Source organism: Neoarius graeffei, chromosome 13 (genome assembly GCF_027579695.1).
Source record: "Neoarius graeffei isolate fNeoGra1 chromosome 13, fNeoGra1.pri, whole genome shotgun sequence".
NCBI lineage: Eukaryota > Metazoa > Chordata > Actinopteri > Siluriformes > Ariidae > Neoarius > Neoarius graeffei.
In genome coordinates, this window is record NC_083581.1 from 18,252,726 (window position 1) to 18,272,103 (window position 19,378).

Consider the following 19,378-nt stretch of genomic DNA (forward strand, 5'->3'; position numbering starts at 1 on the left):
AAAATGATCCAATATTACATATCAGTGAGTGGCAAAAGTATGTGAACCTCTAGGATTAGCAGTTAATTTAAAGGTGAAATTAGAGTCGGGTGTTTTCAATCAGTGAGGAGTGAGTGGGCACCCTGTTTTATTTAAAGAACAGGGATCTATCAAAGTCTGATTTTCACAACACATGTTTGTGGAAGTGTATCATGGCACGAGCAAAGGAGATTTCTGAGAACCTCAGAAAAAGTGTTGTTGATGCTCCTCAGGCTGGAAAAGGTTACAAAACCATCTCTAAAGAGTTTGGACTCCACCAATCCACAGTCAGACAGATTGTGTACAAATAGAGGAAATTCAAGACCATTGTTACCCTCCCCAGGAGTGGTCGACCAACAAAGATCACTCCAAGAGCAAGGCGTGTAATAGTTGGCAAGGTCACAAAGGACCCCAGGGTAACTTCTAAGCAACTGAAGACCTCTCTCACATTGGCTAATGTTAATGTTCATGAGTCCACCATCAGGAGAACACTGAACAACAATGGTGTGCATGGCAGAGTTGCAAGGAGAAAGCCGCTGCTCTCCAAAAAGAACATTGCTGCTCATCTGCAGTTTGCAAAAGATCACGTGGACAAGCCAGAAGGCTGTTGGAAAAATGTTTTGTGGACGGATGTGTGGGTGCAATCAGTTAATTATTGAAGTTAAGTGATCAATCTCATTAAATCAGTCTCATTAAATTTGAAGGTTAATAATTAAAATGAATCAGTCCCATTGAATCGTTTACTTTGACTCATTTGAATTGAATCATACCATAGAATCAGTCTCATTTAGTGAATTGTTCAATGAATCGTTCAATGAATCATTTAGTGAATCATACCAATGAATCATTTAGTGAATCATTTAGTGAATCACACCATTAATCCTGGTGCTTAATAATAAATTACCAAACAGCTAGATTATGGTATATTTCCAAATTATTACAATCACTTACCACATTACATAACTTTTATATGCACCCTTTTGAATTCGAGGGAGATTGGGGACTTCATATATTGTTCACACAAATAAAACACAGTTTGTTTAATAAATGAATTTATTATAACAAAGATAAAAATAATAAATCAATATATACAAGCAGTGAGGTGTATATACATGTGTGGTGTGTGTGTATGGCCTAGCTTGTTGCTAGCTAAAACAAAGGAATGTTATCTAAGTAGAACAAAGGATTAGCTCTGTTGCTAATGTGTGCTTGTGTATGTGTGTGTGTGTGTGAAGGACTTGACCATGTGTTTAGCCTCGTGTAGCTAGTGTGTGTTTGTGAAAGGCCCTATGGCCTAGCTAAAGTGTGTTTGTTAGGCCTGGTGAGGCCTACTGAGCACGTGTTGCTAAAGACAAAGGGAAGCTGTCTAAAGTGTATCAGGCCTGGTCAGGCCTGTTGAGCACGTGTTTTCTCAGTAACAAAAAGATTCCACACTCATAACATTACCAAACTCACTGAAACCTTGATAAGGTCAAAATGTATGATAAGGAAATTAGTGTTAGTCAGAATAAGAGAGAGAGAAGGATCATGCGCAGCCTATCTATTAAACAATTGAGAGAACATAGAACCAAAATAAATCAACACGCTGCGTGTCTAACAGTGTAACAGATAAACCTGGGTTTAAATTCACACTATTCCAATAAAAGCAAATTCCTAAGACTATCTTAATTATGCCAAAATCATGCCAAAATTATGCCAAAAATGCCAAAATCTTACTTAATCCTGCCTTTAGCAAGATATGAAGAACTATTCGCCGGTGTAGTTTCGGGCCTCGCCATGGGAGCACGTGAGCCGCTCGTGATGGAGGCGTAGAAAACTTTCGGGTCCAGCGGAGCACTTGGGTGGTTCCCGTGGAAAGCAGAGGATTCTTGGTCCGAACCTCAGTGTTCGTGAGGAAAAGGCTCTGATCAGAATAAGATGCACAGCGCTTTTGAGTTAAAAAGGATTCAATCGCTTCTTAACTTTTAACTGCCTGGGCTGCAGTCGTGACGTCACTTCTTATACGAAGACACCGGTTGTAACTCAGGTTGAGTTAAGGATTGCGCTATTCTGGACTTTTACCTTGGCCAGTGGTTAGGCACAGAACGCGCTGGATGGTGAATCTTGCAAGAAAGAAGTGTTTTCGGGTTGGAGAGCATCCCTTTATGCGTCCAGACTCCTTGAAAACCGGACGCGAGAGACAAAGATGGAAGCGTTGTCCCATTGTTTTATGTGTGCATGGCGGACTGACGTAGATGATCCCGCCCACATGTGACATAGGTCACACGGAAGTTGCCTGGGAATTGTAGTTCTGACACAAGATGGCGGCATGATACCTACAGATGAGATGAAAATAGAACTTTTTGGTTTAAATGATAAGCGTTATGTTTGGAGAAAGGAAAACACTGCATTCCAGCAGAACCACCTTATCCCATCTGTGAAACATGGTGATGGTAGTATTATGGTTTGGGCCTGTTTTACTGCATCTGGGCCAGGACAGCTTGCCATCATTGATGGAACAATGCATTCTGAATTATACCAGCAAATTTGAAAGGAAAATGTCAGGACATCTGTCCATGAACTGAATCTCAAGAGAAGGTGGGTCATGCAGCAAGACAACGACCCTAAGCACACAAGTCATTCTACCAAAGAATGGTTAAAGAAGAATAAAGTTAATGTTCTGGAATGGCCAAGTCAAAGTCCTGACCTTAATCCAATTGAAATGTTGTGGAAGGACCTGAAGCGAGCAGTTCATGTGAGGAAACCCACCAACATCCCAGAGTTGAAGCTGTTCTGTATGGAGGAATGGGCTAAAATTTCTCCAAGCCGGTGTGCAGGACTGATCAACAGTTACCGCAAATGTTTAGCTGCAGTTATTGCTGCACAAGGGGGTCACACCAGATACTGAAAGCAAAGGTTCACATACTTTTGCCACTCACAGATATGTAATATTGGATCATTTTCCTCAATAAATAAATGACCAAGTATAATATTTTTGTCTCATTTGTTTAACTGGGTTCTCTTTATTTACTTTTAGGACTTGTGTGAAAATCTGATGATGTTTTAGGTCATATTTATGCAGAAATATAGATAATTCTAAAGGGTTCACAAACTTTCAAGCACCACTGTATGTGGTGAATCTTCATTTCATTCGGACATTCATTGTATTTTTCTTTTGTATGGTCCACATTAACCATCACAAATGTCATAAAATATTTTGCGTGAATTTTACAACAGTGACAAACTCACTTATGGTTTGTTTTCATTCACAATGTGACTCTGTCACCCTTATCATGTCCAAGTTGTTTTCTTTTGGTTTCATTTCTTTAAATTAATTTAAACTTCAAGTTTTACTGGATTAATCAAGATTTAACTTTATTTCCTCCAGAAGCTTTGAATTTGGATGAGTCTAACTCTTAAAACTGCAGCTCCGGTAATGGGTTATAACAACATATGCACCATAATGGGACATTGGATAGTTTTTGTTTATTGTTACAGTTAAAGTTTGAGTTTTATTGAAAAATATAAATCATTATAGCATAACGATTATCATAACTATAACTGCTTTTTGATAAACTTTCCTTCCAGTGAACAGGTAAACACATAGCAATAAAAAGGTTATGGTCAGGACAAGTGAAAAATCTTGCTGCTTGTCCGACTGGACAAGTGGATTAAAAAGTTAATGTTGAGCCCTGAAGAGTATGTGATTTTTAATGGATTCAGTTAATTATATATTTTTTTCAATTGTGCATGCAATATTAACTGCAGCAAAATCTACATTGCACTCCGTTCATTTTAACTTTGAACTCAGCTTGGTTTCTCAAATAACATTTTGTGAACACTGCAGGTATTCAGCATGGCTGTGGAAATACAACACTCACGAGGTTTTCATGTTTAAGCAGAGGCAGAAGGAGAAAAGCAGCTTGTCCTTTGTAAAGAGTGATCGGCACACATACAACGAGTAGTCGAAGTGGTCTCTGATCTGCAATCTGCGCGCACACACAAATAGGAAGGAAGAAAGAACAAATAATGAATATGATCATAGAGCTGACTTTTTATTTATACACTACTTATTGTTACTGTTATTGATGCATGGTGATTAATTATTTAGATAAATTGTGGACAACATCCCCTTTAGCTCAATCTTTTTATGCTCTTCTAAAGTTCTTATACAGCTCTAAAAATGCAGCAAATCTACATTCCATTACGTTACTAGTTAAATAATTGACGACTTAGATTTGCTCCTATTTTGTGCTTCGCAATACATTATATCCATTCCAATTTTTCAAATTTAAGCGAAGTTACTAAAGGTTAAGGAAACAAATCCATCAACTATTGACAGTGTAATATGTTAAACATTCTGATTGGGTAGCAATACAAGAAGCTGATGGCATCTAAAAGGCAAAAAAGCTTAGTCAATGTGATGCTGGATCAATCTTGGGGCATAGAAACTTTTTTACCCGACAAAGATTTTCATTGGTTTTTCTAAAGCAATTATTTGAAACTTGCACCAAAGCAAGCATTTTAAAAATGGCTATAATAATTAAGGTAATTAAAAAATTAGGGTAAGCAATGTGCTTTTTTGTTGCATGTGCCATTGTACATGATGATTTGATGCATCAGCTTATGATGCTATTTACACATTAAGTGTTGATTAACGCAGGGCAGAAACAATGAGGTGGTAAAAACTAAGAATTTTCAGACCCTGTTTCAATGCAAGCTAGAATTACTGTATACTGTATGTATGATCCTTTGCAGCTTAAAAAATGGTTAATGGTTCACACAGCTACTGTCCAACTGTATTATGTGTCATCAGTCTGATAACTGTAGGTGCCAGTGATAGTTCATTTAAAACAGTTTTTTTTTCTTAGTTTAAGTCTGATTGCCAATCTCATGCAGACTTCCATCTGTTATCTATCAACTAGATGTGAAAGCAAGAACATATGCGTATCTTCCAACATATTGTTTATAATAAAAATAACCAACCCAAAATGTCACATAATTTGCTTTCGATTACATTTGCTTGATGGGAAAAAAAATGCGCTAAAGAATAAACAGCTCTTAAGGCACTTTGGAGGAGGAGAGAATCTGGACAGCTGTCTCATCCTCTAGGATATTCCCTTCAGACACTGAGAGTACTTCCAGAATCTTGTCTTCGATCTCCTGAAGTTGTCTACAGCATGTGGAAGGAATTATCAGGGATGTTTAGTAGGTAAGACCAGCAAGTCACAAAAGATCACAATTCCAATCAACTTGACTTTTAGGTCTTAAGATCTAAAACCTTCAGTAGACATTGTTCCTGCTTTGACAAAATTGGGGGGGAGGGGGGTTTCTCTAAAGTAATGCATCCTATTCATCTAATCACCTCACGAATCTCATTTCTTAGTACTGGTGTTCACTTTCTGAGTTAAAAATAAGCAGCAGATCATCTAGATTATCTACATCCACTGTCCTAAACTGCTCACAGTTCAAGTGAGCTCAATCACTCTCAAAGAAGCTAATAGAAACTTCCACATAATAACTGGTACCACATTCTACAGAAATAATAGCACTATTGGGAAATAAAGGTTCTCCCGAGGGATACCTCGTTTTCCGCTCCCTGAAGGATGAGGGCTTGAGTCTCCTCTTCTAGGTCTGGCCTCTCTCTAGCCACCAGTATACCAAGCAGCTGGTCTTGCATTCCCTCAAGTGTGATCATGAAGTTCAGAAGTGTTACCTAAAGTGAATCCAAAGTGAATTTGGACAAATTAGAGACACAGAACAATTCCTCATCAGACTACATGCTCATGGTTGGAGTCTTTCAATACTTATGCCTGTTACAGTGTACTGTGTAATAAAAGCACTGGATTTGTATGTTACATTTGTATCGTATTATATAAAATATATAATACAATAAAAGCATTCAGCTCAAGAACATTAGTGAGATCAGGCGCTGATGTTGGATGAGGAGGTCTGTGGTGCAGTTCCAGTTCATCCCAAAGGTGTTCAGTGGGGTTGAGTTCAGGGCTCTGTGCAGGACACTCAAGTTATTCACTCCAACCTTAACATACCATGTCTTCATGGAGCTCTTGCTTTGTGCACAGGGATATTGTGATGATGGAACAGGTTTGGGCCTCTGAGTTCCAGTAAAGGGAAATTGTAATGTTACAGCATACAAAGACAACTGTGTGTTTTTGACTTTGTGGCAACAGTCTGGGGAAGAACCGTATATGGGTGTGATGGTCAGGTGTCCACAAACTTCTGGCCATATCATGCATGTTAAATATATACAGTAGCAGTCAAAAATTTGGACACACCTAATTAAATTTTCTTTTTTTATTAATTAAAAGTCACTTCATGTCTTAAAGTAATGATGGATGTCATTTCTCTTTACTTAGTCGAGCAGTTTTTGACATAATATGGATTACTACAGTTGTGGAATCGGGCTATTTACTGTATTTTTATTATTTATTCTTTACGGTTTGATCTCAAACACATTAAGAAGGCAATAAACTCATCCACTAATTAACTTTTGATGAGACACACCTGTTAATTGAAAATCATTCCATGTGACTACCTCATGAAGCTGGTTAAGATAATGCTAATCGTGTGCAAAGCATCATCAAGGTAAATGCTGACCACTTTGAAAAATCTAAAATATGAAACATTGGGGTTTTTTTAAACACTTGTTTGTTGACTACATAATTCCATATATGTTCCATATGTTATTTCAAAGTTTTGATGTCTTCCGTATTGTTCTACAATGTAGAAAAATTTAATTCATCATAGGAAAGCAAAGCCGCTGCGTACGTGCATGCCATGACAGATGAAAATAGAGACAGCTCGCTGCATGAAATATCTCTGCATCTGTTTGCTGGAGAGAAGCTGTTTCATTAGGGGTGCATGCTCTCTCTCTCTCTCTCTCTCTCTCTCTCTCTCTCACACACATACACACACACACACCTGTTCCCTGCAGCTGTGTGTTGCTGCCTCAGACATGAACATGCAGCATTTATATGAAATGGATCAGCATGATCTTGCATGGGGCTTCATCACGGGCGATTGCTCTAAGACAACGAGGGAGGCTCAGCCTCCTCTAAAAATGACGAACATCATGTAGGATGAATTGCGCTCGGCTTATGTTATAGCCGACCTTATAACATTGCTATTTCAGATCCAGAATCATAGAAATATATGTGCTCAACCCAACTACAGTGCGAAATAATTCCATTATAACTTTAATGTGTGCGTGAGTTTTTCCCCCTCGTGACAGCGCGATGCAGTGCAGCCTCAGTGGACTTCAATGGCATTTGGGAGCTATGCGCTTTCAATATCAAAATGCAAGACGGTTATTGGACAAATACTGTGAAAACGCCCGCCCACGGAGTCTCATGGACTCCCAGCCTCAGTGGACTTCAATGGCATTTGGGAGCTATGCGCTTTTCAATCTCAAAATGCAAGATGGTTATTGGACAAATACTGCGAAAATGCCCGCCTACGGACTCCCAGCCTCACATGGGAGGGACATGGCAAAGCTTTCCGCGAGGAGACTGGTGATTGGTGAAAGCGGCTGGATATTTTCTTTGATTGACAGCTCGTTTCAAATATAGACAGGCAGCGGTGAGTTTCAGTTCAGTCCCATGCGGATTCGCAAGTGCTGTGGTGTATTGTAAGAGATCAGCTTACATTTCGATTTCATTCATTACATACGGTTTCTACCAGCTTTTTTAGTTTGTATATATTTTTATTGTAAATAAAGTGTAAATATAGTGTTGTCAAGTTTGCTATCTTAGTTCCAGAAATTTCGTTTATTCGAGTGACTGAACTTGAACTTGAGGGGGCTAGTCAGCTAGCAAGAAAGCTGCGCACGGATGCCAAGCATTGCTGATTTAATTTTGGCGAAGCCATTTGCCAGTCTTTCTTTCGAGGAAAAAATTAAAATTAAAGAGCAGGGTAGACCAACGCCTCAAACTGACTTGGTGAAAAAGGTAGGGAATAATACTCGTTCCTTTCAGCTCTCCTGGTACGAGAAAGTGAATTGGCTAACAGCAAGTGACCCACATCAACAACAGTAAATAGGCTACTTTAGTAATATGTCATGGATAGACCAAAAATATAGAATCTATTTAAAATGTTTATGCTGGGTATATTATATTGGAATATATATTTCTCTGGATATGAATTAAACACAGCTACAATTTGGAAAACATTTTTAAACAAAAACACAGCCAAGGACATTTCACACTACAGACCTGGATTAAAAGTGAAGGGTTATCAAAATTGTCAATAAAACATTTCTCAGTCAAAATAAGTAAAATATAGGGAAAGTGTCATTGAATGAAATGTGTGGCACCCAGCTCTATGTTTGGCTCCCCAAGGTCAGTGCTTGTGCCTATTCCAGAACACTCTGCTGTTACTGCTGAGGTTCCTGACAAAGAGCTGCTTTCAATAATGATCAATTTTTAAACAACATGCCACAATTTTAAAATATAAAATGTTAAAATATACCCCCCCCCCAACACCACCATCATGTATATTGGACAGTAGGCTAATGGGCCAAAAGAACCTGTTATTTCACAGTTTGTGACCCTGCCAACAATCAGCCAGATCAGAGGCAAGAGTATGGGCAAAATTTATGTGTTTTTTCTTTTAAAATCTGGAAATATCGTAACCGACCAGCCTCCCCTGTTTGAAAGACTACCAGCCGCCACTGGGCTTCATTACAAATGTCCAAAACTAATGCCTTGCACCATTTGTGTTTATCTACAGCAATTTCTGCTAGTTATCTTCTCTCTGCTATCTGCACAGTCACCGTTTTACTATACTGAGCTTATGTTATAATTTTCATGTGAGAAATCTGTGTACAAAATTTGGTATCTATCCTGACTTATCCTGATCAAAACAGTACGACCACCTGTCTAATATTCTGTTGGTGTTCACCTGCTTCATCAATTATGTGTTAACAAAACCAACCTTGAATTATTGTCAAGGTTTTGACATGATTCAATCTGGTTTGAGGTGGGAAAAAAGGATAACCTAAACCTGTATACACTAATAATCTAAAAGTAACAATAAACAGATTTAAAAATGTGTTATATTTACAGGAGTCTTCAGTAAGCAAGAAAAGGGAAGCTGATGACTGTTTACAGCATCTGTACCATAAGTGATAACTGGAATTAATTTGTGTCATGAACGTTCCACATCATTAAATATGCTAACAAAGGGCACATATTGGTCTGATGCTCATTTACTCATAAAAATGCTCCAATACCGATATCCGATACCACGTGATACTATGTGGCATGAGCCCAGTGAACACCATTATGCTACTCAACAGACAGACAACATGAAATTCATGTGATCTGGACGTATTTCATGATCAACTGTACTTTGTGAAGGAACAGCATCTTCCTAACAATACAAGTAACCTGATAAAACATATTCATGCACAGATTGTGTTCATTAAAAGTGGCATGAATTGTGTGCACACAAAAGTATTCACAAGTATGAGTGATGATGTGATGTAAGCATGCATTGAAGGCCACTAAGCATGAGAGAGCATCAGTTCTGTGAGCACTGAGACACTCATGCATTCTTTCCCATGCCATCTTGTGCTCAGTTATCATGACCATGCTCACTGATACATGCTCAGTTCGGTCATCCTTACACTATGTTCAAGATGGTGATTAAATTTCATAGCATCTTAAACATAAACACAACAGCAATATGATCAGAGCTAAATAAAATGACCCATGACCCCTTCGTTTTCTCAGTCCTCATTTCAGGTTACACGTTTTGCTATTGATAAGGAAAAACATGTGCTCCTACTCAGGCCGAATCCCATTTCACCCCTTGGACCAACCCCTTGGCCCTTCCCCTCCATTTTGCGCGTTCACGTGAAGGGGTAGGGGTATCCCAATCCCAGTTAACGCGGAGGGGTAGGGGAAGGGGGAGGGCTTCTGTACCCCTCCAAATGGAGATTTTCCTGGAGCAGACTCCGAACGAAGGGGTTTGAGTGATTTCCCACAATGCCATGCGGATTTCAGCGAGATTTCATGTGGATTTCATAAAGATGGCGGTCCCCGTGGCGAAAGATTGTCATAAATGTATTTTCTCCATTATTTACGTGTTTTAAGTTGTTATCCAGAGGAAACATGCCGCTTGATTCGCTTTCGAGCTGAGAATGAGCAGCGATTTCTGAAATCCAAGCTGCTGCTAAAAAGCTTTGGGAGTGAGTATTGTTTTCGGTTGCTTTACTGCGTACGTTTTGTTCTGTTATTCTCGCTTTTATTGTTTACATGAGTGTTCTGACACCTCATTCTGTCGGATGTGGTGCACGAAGCGCCAAAGATCTCCCATTCAGTGGTGTTAGTTAACAAATCACACTCTGCCAGCAGAGATTTCTGGCTCTGACTGTAGCGGCTGGTCGCAGCCAATGACGCATTTGGTTGCGTTTTGCTAACGTAAATGCTGACGGAGGTACGCGATGACGTATGCGATCGTTGAAGGGCTATCCCAATACGTAAGGGTTGAATTTCAAGCCCTATCCCTTGTAGCTCAGTTTCAAGGGGAAGGGCCAAGGGGAAGGCGGAGGGGAAGGGGGAGGGGTAGGGGTAGAAATTAGAATTGGGATTGGGCCTCAGTCTGAAAAAAATAGGCATCAATCCGTCTGATAAAAAGTATGACATGTTCATTATTTAATTTAAAAATATTGTAATCATAATTTTCACTTGGCTCATATCACAGTATCACATGGCATTATTAAACTGCTGCAGATACAGTAGGAGGAATAAACACACTGCTATATTAAACTAATTATTTTCATATCACGTGTTTTTATAAGTAAAAAAAAAAAAAAAACAGTTCCTGATAATCGTCCTGCTGTTGTCAGACACGTCTGTACTACACACATGTATAAGATAGAAATATTGGCTTTAGAGGTTAACGACCCAAAGAATCTGCACAGATATGCGGGGGAGGGGTACTTTAATCTTAAATTACTTTCAGCACTCGTGCAGTCTTTTGTCTCGAATGCTATATTCTAGTTTGGAGAGGGTGGCCTTTCATCAGAAGATTAAATCAGAGCTATCTGTGTTTGAACAGGAGGGATGAGGAAGCACAGAAAGAACACTCTCTGCATGTGTGTGTGCCCCCACCTTGACTGAAGTCTCAGGCAGATAGTGTGGGTTGCGTAGCTTGGTTGTGATGTAGAAGTGGAAGTCTGGGGCATACTCTATGGTGGAGTCTCCCAGGCAGATACACACACTCCCGCCTTTACGTTTGCTTCAGCAGCAGAGGCCCCAGAATGGGGTCCAGCTCCTCACCCACATTTTCCAGCAGCACTGCAAGACAAATCAGCATTGTGTGTAGTGGTATAGGATACTATGGAGGCTACAACTTTTCAAAGAGTATGACATTAAGATGTCATCATGTGACAGTTCTGTTGTAAACACTGTCTTTAATATAACTCAAATAAAACCATGCTATGAATATCCTCATTAGTGTGTGACATTTGTTTTATTCAGCTGCTTCCCCCCATCTCCTGTAACAATCTGACTAAATAATAAAGAGTAAAGCAGTAAATGCATGAGATCCTTTCATAGTTTTCAAAATGGCTACAAAAAAAGTAGGAAATGTAGTTACATTTATAACTTATATAGTTATAAATATAACTATATAAACTACATAAACTCTTGTTTTTAAAAAATCATAAAAGTTATCATTGGTAATTACATAAACAAATTAGACTTCTAATTTGATTAAGTAACCTGAAAAAAAGCTGAGAAAAAGGCCCCCACCCACACACAATAGCTGCAGAAAACAGAACGGCCCATCTGCTGTTTTTATGGCGCCATTTCTTTTGTCATAATTGATTGGTTTTATTTGTCTTAATTTATTGGTTTGTGTTGGCTTACTTATGTTATATTTTATATTATTTAAACAATGCTAATAATATAGAACAACTTTTTACAAAACAACTTTTTTACAACAAAGTTTTAGTCCCTGACCTAGTGAACTAGCATGAGGCTGTGCTTTTGACAGAGACTCCAAATGCATCAATTTCTGTTGATAAGGGTGTTGGCCAAATGCTTTAAATGAAATATACATAAGCAATTTAAACTTGACAGTACATTCTATATAAAAAGTGCAAAAAAATGCAGATCATGTTATTTGACGCAAATTCTGTAAATTTCGAAAACCTTTTATATTCTACTCGTGCTCCTGATTGTGTGTAAATTTAAGCATAATAAAAGTCTAATGAATGCAAACTTTGACATGATTGACATGATCTGGGAGATCATGTCAATTTACATTTTAGCTTTATTGTGCTTAAATTTACGCACAATCAGAAGCATGAGTAGAATATAAAAGATTTTCCAAATTTACATAATTTTCATGAATAACAAATTTATTGAGTAAACACTTGTATGAATGATTTCTGAATAAATCTGTTCATATCCAGCTTGATAAATGAGGCCCACTGTGTCTATTATACAGGTACATGCTTGTGTTCCTCATTTTGAGATCCTGATGTTTTTGAGTCATCCATGCCCTCTCTCTCTCATTCCAACATTCCAAGCTGAGTTCATGGTGTGTAAAACCCCTATTTATTTCTGCTCAAACAACTGACAAAAAGCACTATAACTCACAATAACACCTATTTTACTCAAAGGCCATACAGGGCTGCTGAAGTGGGAATTAAAGCAGTGCTTTAATTCATCAGGGCTAAAAACAGTGAATACTGAGGGACTCATTCAAATGCAAACAGAGCTGTCTGGCCAATTCCCCCCCTCCTCTTAGGGAAAAGGCTCACAGGCAGGGAAGATGATCACAAAGTCAGATTGGGTTTTGTGCCCACTTCTGAACCACCCTGGAGGATCAGACATGCAAAAATCTTGTGTACTTGCTGCTTCCAGGCAGAGTGTGTTCTGAAAATAAGCAAGATTTTCATTGCCCAGAGGTGTGAACGTGAGTATTGCTCAGTTGTTTCACCTCACGCTTTGAGTTTGTTTCAGGTTTCCTGGTGAAGAGAGACCCCTGGGGAGAGGGTGCAGTATTACACTTGCAGTGTAACAGCAGAATTGCTTGGACAGATCAGACTGCACAAGCAGGAAGAAACTATTTGGAGTGGATAAGAAAGAACAATAATGCAATAAAGTGCACGTCATTCATTTATTTGTTCTTTCATTTATCTTCAGCATCTACTTCAGCCTGGTCAAGGTGGTGAGCCTAACCTAGGAATGCTGAGTGTGCGATAGGAATACACTCCGGATGAAACACCAGTCCGTTGCAGGCCACTATGCATGTCCACGAACACATTCGGGCAGTTTGGAGTAGCCAGTCCATTCCCTTGCATGTTTTTGGAAGTTTGGAGGAAAATGACTCATGAAGACACAGAAACTAAACACAGGCATTAACGCAAACTCAGGATCAAAATGTGAGGCAGCCAAGCACCACCATGACACTAAAGTTATATTTTTGTGGGGGGGGAAGAAAAAAAACAAACAAAACACTTCCTGCCCTTCTTAAAACAAACTAAAATATTGTTTTACAACCCCAATTGGTTGATCCGGTTGAGAATACGCCGTGCGTGTTTGGCTGCCGCTTCTTACTGGCGCTTTCCTTTTTTTTTTTAAATAAATGTGTGTGTTTTGTCCGCTGGTTGTGGCGTAGCTCCAGACCCAGTTTTGGCGTCGGTTCCCTTCAGGCCTTGGTGATGCCTGTGCGCCTCGCTATGGACTGCAGTGATTGTTGGTCTTTTTAACATCAGAGTTGTCCAGTGCTCTGTGTGGCGGTGCTCCGAGCGATGTTGCCCAGTGGCATCGCAGTGGCTGTGCAGGTGGTTTGGGATATACCAGCGCTCTGTGGGCGATGCTTCTGTGCTCGCTTTGTGGATCCATGGCGTGGTGTTCCAAGTGATGTTGCCCGGTGGCGTCGCAGTGGCTGTACAGGTGGTGTGGGATTTGTCTTCGTGCGCCTGGTGCATGTCAACCTTTAGTTACCCATGCCCTTACAAAATCTGTACTTTTCCCTTACATACACCCATGAGCCCTTATACACGAGAAAAAATTCCAATATATAATCCAAAGCATCGATTGTTTTATTCCACATTATACACTCCTATTGTAATAGGCATATTTATCACACTGCATCAAATTAAAGGGATCAAATAAGCATGTACTGAATAAAAAGAAATTTGAGATCCCAGAGAAAATAACTGAATTAAAAAAGGACTATATGTACAGTCAAGTAAACAATTATCTACTAAAGAGAATGACTTAACTATAAACTTTATTTAATATACATTGCATCAGTAATACCAGAATTAATGTAAATTTTGCAAATAAAATTTATTAATATTAAATAGTTCATAAAAATTACACAAAGTTCTATTTGACAAGTGTTGACCTCACCTACAATATTACATTCCACCAAAGAAAATTACTTGAAATATAACAGCAGTACTAAGTAGGTATGTTAATTAAAATAGTAGGTTACATGTAAGAAATTATATATAATGTCAAACAGTAAATGAAGGTTCATAAAAGTTCCATTTGAGAAAAAAGTGTTGACACCACAAGCAGTGTTAGATCCAACTAAAGATGACTGAATCACATCAAGTAAACAAGGATAAGTGAAAATATTAATAAATTATGAAGTTAAAATGAAAATCTTCCCAGTAATTTATAACAAGAATTTAAATCTTATTCCTTTTTTGGAGTGTTCTTTGTTGTACAAAGCTGTTGCAGATTTGGCAATAGCTATATCACATCACTGCTTGGGTAGTAGTTGCACTCCTCATCACAGTTCATTTTAATTTGCAGATATGCAGTTAATGTGTCTGCAGCCATATTTTTTCTGTACTCAGTATGAATTTTCCTAACCAATGAAAAAGCCCTCTCACTATCTGCATTGCTATGTGGGAGGCACAGCAAAGCAGTAAAAAGTTGTTTCCGCATTGGAAAACTGGCAACACCTAGAGCAGTTTTTACATCGAAGACCTTTCCCCAATATACATCTATTATTTTCCTGGTCAATAAAAGAAAATCAGAGCACGGCAAACATGTAGATGGTGTTAAATTGCTTGCATCCCCAACTACACATTTTAAAGACAGGTTACCAACGGTCGTTACCACCATTACTCTTCATTCAATACATTTCCAGTTTACTGATGACTGATGGTAGTAACAAGTGTTGGTCATCTGTGTCTACATATAATGTCTATCAGCAATTAAAATGTTTAGGGAAGCGAAAACAGAAATCGCCGGGTAACTACGGTTGCTGGTGTATAAAGGGCGACTCCCAGTATCGCCTCCCTAAATTATCATGGTAATGGAGGAAGCTTTCCTACATGCAAACAGTAAAAACTTTTTAAAAAATGCTTACCTGTGCAGTCTTTGAATCGAGAAACTTTTTTTTTTTTGCTAGTTGCGAAAAATGGTCTGCCACAGTCGGGAGTATGTTGTGTTGCACGAGAAATTGGCAGAACATAACTTCTGCAGCCATCACAGAAGTCTAGGCAGTCCGAGCCAATGTACTTAAATGACCAAGAAAGCAACATGCAACTATAAAACCACATAAATCAAAAATAGTTCCGTTTCATTGGGCATGCGTGTTTGAAAAAATAAATGGTGGATGCTAAGAAAATTTTCTCAGAGTAACGGAAAAAAAATCTCTGATACAAAACATAATTTTCCTGTATGAAAATCAGTGTACGGCATATTAGCCAAAAAATTGCATTTTCCCGTACAAAATACGTGGAAACCATATAACTTGACATGTATGCTGGTGGGACTGTGTTAGCTATGCCACTGGAATTATGTCCTGACCCTCTTTTGGTGGACTCTTCCCTTCCCTTCTCTGTAAAGCGACCTTGGGTGTGAGAAAGGTGCTATATAAATTGAACTTATTAGTAGTAGTAGTATAGGTAATTGTATGGTTCCTCGTAAAATTAAGGATTAATTTCACAAGTGATTGCGAAGCGAAGCGACTTGGGCAATTTTCAAAACTTCAAAATCACTCGTGAAATTAATCCTTAATTTTACAAAGAACCATACGATTACTTGTTTATAATATATAGGGCCAAATTCATACTTCGGAAGCCATTCAAGTTCACAACATTTGTCATTCATGTTTTCTGAACCAATCAAGGGTGCAAGACTATCTTGCACGTTTGAATCAGTTTCTAAAGCGTCTTTCATCATGACACAGCAACACAACACGAGGACCGCATTTCCACAGAATAATCTTCTTGTTTCGTCGACTTGTTTGGCTTTTTACCAATTCCAATGAACTAGCCAATAGCATTTCAAAAATACGGTCCCGTGTTAAGGAAAAAAAGCCCTCCTTGATTGACCAATCAGAATTGAGTAATTTGGTCCGATGTATTATTATTATTATTATTATTATTATTATTATTTCCAAAAAGAGGAGGAAAGCTGTGAAAAATGTAAATAAAAACAAATTGCAATGCAAATCATTGAAACGTTATACAGTATTTCACCAAAAATAGTACAAAGACAAGATATTAAATGTTGAACTGAAGAAGTCTTATTGTTTTTTGAAAAAAACTACTCATTTTGAATTTAGTTCCAGCAACATGTTTTTAAAAAGTTGGAACGGGGCAACAAAAGACTGGAAAAGTTTTGTAATGCTAAACAAACACAAAATCCAACTAATTAGGTTAATTGGCAACAGGTCAGTAAGATGATTGTTTGTTTGTTATTTATAATCACGTTGAATGTTATCACCCAAACGAGGGTGGGTTCTCTTTTGAGTCTGGTGTAAAGCTGCTTTGTGTCCCTGTGTCCGAAATCACACCCTACTCACTATATAGTGGACTGTATAGTGAGGTAGCCATTTTTGTAGTGCTGTCCGAATGTATAGTGAGCATTATGACACCCTACGGTATATAGTGCACTCAAAGTAGTGTACAACCAATAGTCACTAACCAAGCAATACATACCATCATGCATTGCAGTTGCGCTGGGGGGAAAAAAAAGGCAGATGACCAAGAGGAGCAACCAGTGCAGCAACGAGAAAATATTATGTATAAATGTAAGTAAATTTCCATTTGACTTTTGATGATATACTGAGTATTTTTGAATTGTTGTTTAACTGTTTTTAATGTAGTAAACATTACGCCATTATGGCAGAAAGCACGGCTAGCGATCTGACACACTTTAATTATGCGACAGTAATGACATAAATAAAGGTGCGATGGAGTAGTGTCTGAAAGTGTTTTTTCATGAGCTCACTATATAGTCCTCTCTATAGTAATTCCCTATATACTGAGTAGGGAGTAGTGAATGAGTGAGCAATTGATTTTTGACACAGTGAATGTCTATTGTTAAAAGCGCTATAAAAATAAACTTGACTTGACATGGTTGTGTATAAAAAGAGCATCCCAGAGATGCAGAGTCTCTCAGAAGTACACTACCATTCAAAAGTTTGGGGTCACTTTGAAATTTCCTTATTTTTGAAAGAAAAGCACTGTTCTTTTCAATGAAGATCACTTTAAACTAATCAGAAATACACTCTATACATTGCTAATGTGGTAAATGACTATTCTAGCTGCAAATGTCTGGTTTTTAGTGCAATATCTACATAGGTGTATAGAGGCCCATTTCCAGCAACGATCACTCCAGTGTTCTAATGGTACAATGTGTTTGCTCATTGCCTCAGAAGGCTAATGGATGATTAGAAAACCCTTGTACAATCATGTTAGCACAGCTGAAAACAGTTTAGCTCTTTAGAGAAGCTATAAAACTGACCTTCCTTTGAACAGATTGAGTTTCTGGAGCATCACATTTGTGGGGTCGATTAAATGCTCAAAATGGCCAGAAAAATGTCTTGACTATATTTTCTATTCATTTTACAACTTATGGTGGTAAATAAAAGTGTGACTTTTCATGGAAAACACAAAATTGTCTGGGTGACCCCAAACTTTTGAACGGTAGTGTAAATATGGAGAGCAGTTCACCACTCTATGAAAGACTGCATGGGCAAGTAGTACAACAAATGGAAGTTAAAACCAGATATAAACAATATCCAGAAACACAGCCACCTTCTCTGGGCCCGAGTTCATTTACAATGGACTGAGGTGAAGTGGAAAACTGTCCTGTGGTCTGATGAACTGAAATTTGAAATTCTTTTTTGAAATCATGGACACCGTGTCCTCCAGGCTAAAGAGGAGAGGAACCATCTGGCTTATCAGTACAAAGCTCAAAAGCCAGCATCTGTGATGGTATGAGGGTGCATTAGTGGACATGGCATGGGTAGCTTGCACATCTGGGAAGGTTCCATTAATGCAGAATGATTTTTACAAGATTTGGAGCAATATGCTGCCATACAGATGTCTTTTTCAAGGAAGGCCTTCCTTCTTTCAGCAAGACAATGCCAAACTTAATTTTGTATGCATTACAACTGAATGGCTCCATAGTAAAAGAGTCCAGTTACTAAACTGATCTATCCATAGTCTAGACCGGTCACCCAAATTCAAAATGAGCACGTGTTTTTCAAAATACAATAAAATTTCTCAGTTTAAACTGTTTGTCAAAAGTTTGTCTTTGTACCATTTTTCCATGATTTGCAAAACAACATATTCTGTTTTTATTATTTGTTTGACACAGCCTCCAAACTTTTTTGGAATTGGGGTTGTTGTGGGGTTGAAGACACCAGTGTCAGTACTTTGTAAAATATTAAAAAAATAAAAATGCTGGGTTTTTTTGGTGTTGAGAAAATCTGAGTGAGCAATGTTGGCTCTAAGACTATTCCAGAGGTTCCACAGCAAGTTGGAAGCACACAGTTTGATAGAATGTATGTGTTGCACTTCGTAGGGGTGGGTGGAGCACAGAAGGACGGCAGGCCAGAACTGAGTTCACAAAACTCTTTATTTCTCACTTTTCAGTGGAATATTCACTCTCCCAGCCGCATGTACACACACACACAAGTCGTCTGGTTGGGGAGAGAGCTCCCTTCCTCTACTCTTTCTCTCCTTATGTAGGGTGCGGTCACTGGGGAAGACACACAAACAAACGTTAATAGACATCAGATGCAGTGATTCTGCCACTTACCTTCCCTGACTCCGCCCTCCGGTCACAGACCGATGCTTGACCACGCCCCTGCTGCCACAGTATGCTGTAGCAATTACAATTTTCGACACTGGAATGAACAGGCCCAAACCTGTTCCAGCATGACAACTCCCCTGAGACAAAGCAAGCGCCATGAAGACATGGTGTGTTAAATGTTGAAGTGGAAGAACTGGAGTGTCCTGCACAGAGCCCTGAACTCAACCCCACTGAACATCCTTGGGATGAACTGGAATACTGACTGCACTCCAGATCTCCTCACCCAACATCAGTGCCCCTTGATGGGACAGGAAATCCGCCACGACCATCTG

At 38.8% G+C, this 19,378-nt stretch overlaps 1 pseudogene; it reads right to left on the minus strand.

Moving 5' to 3' along the window:
- LOC132895873 (dynein axonemal heavy chain 7-like) overlaps nucleotides 1–19,378 on the minus strand; it is a 594,076-nt pseudogene that overhangs the window by 205,699 nt on the left and 368,999 nt on the right.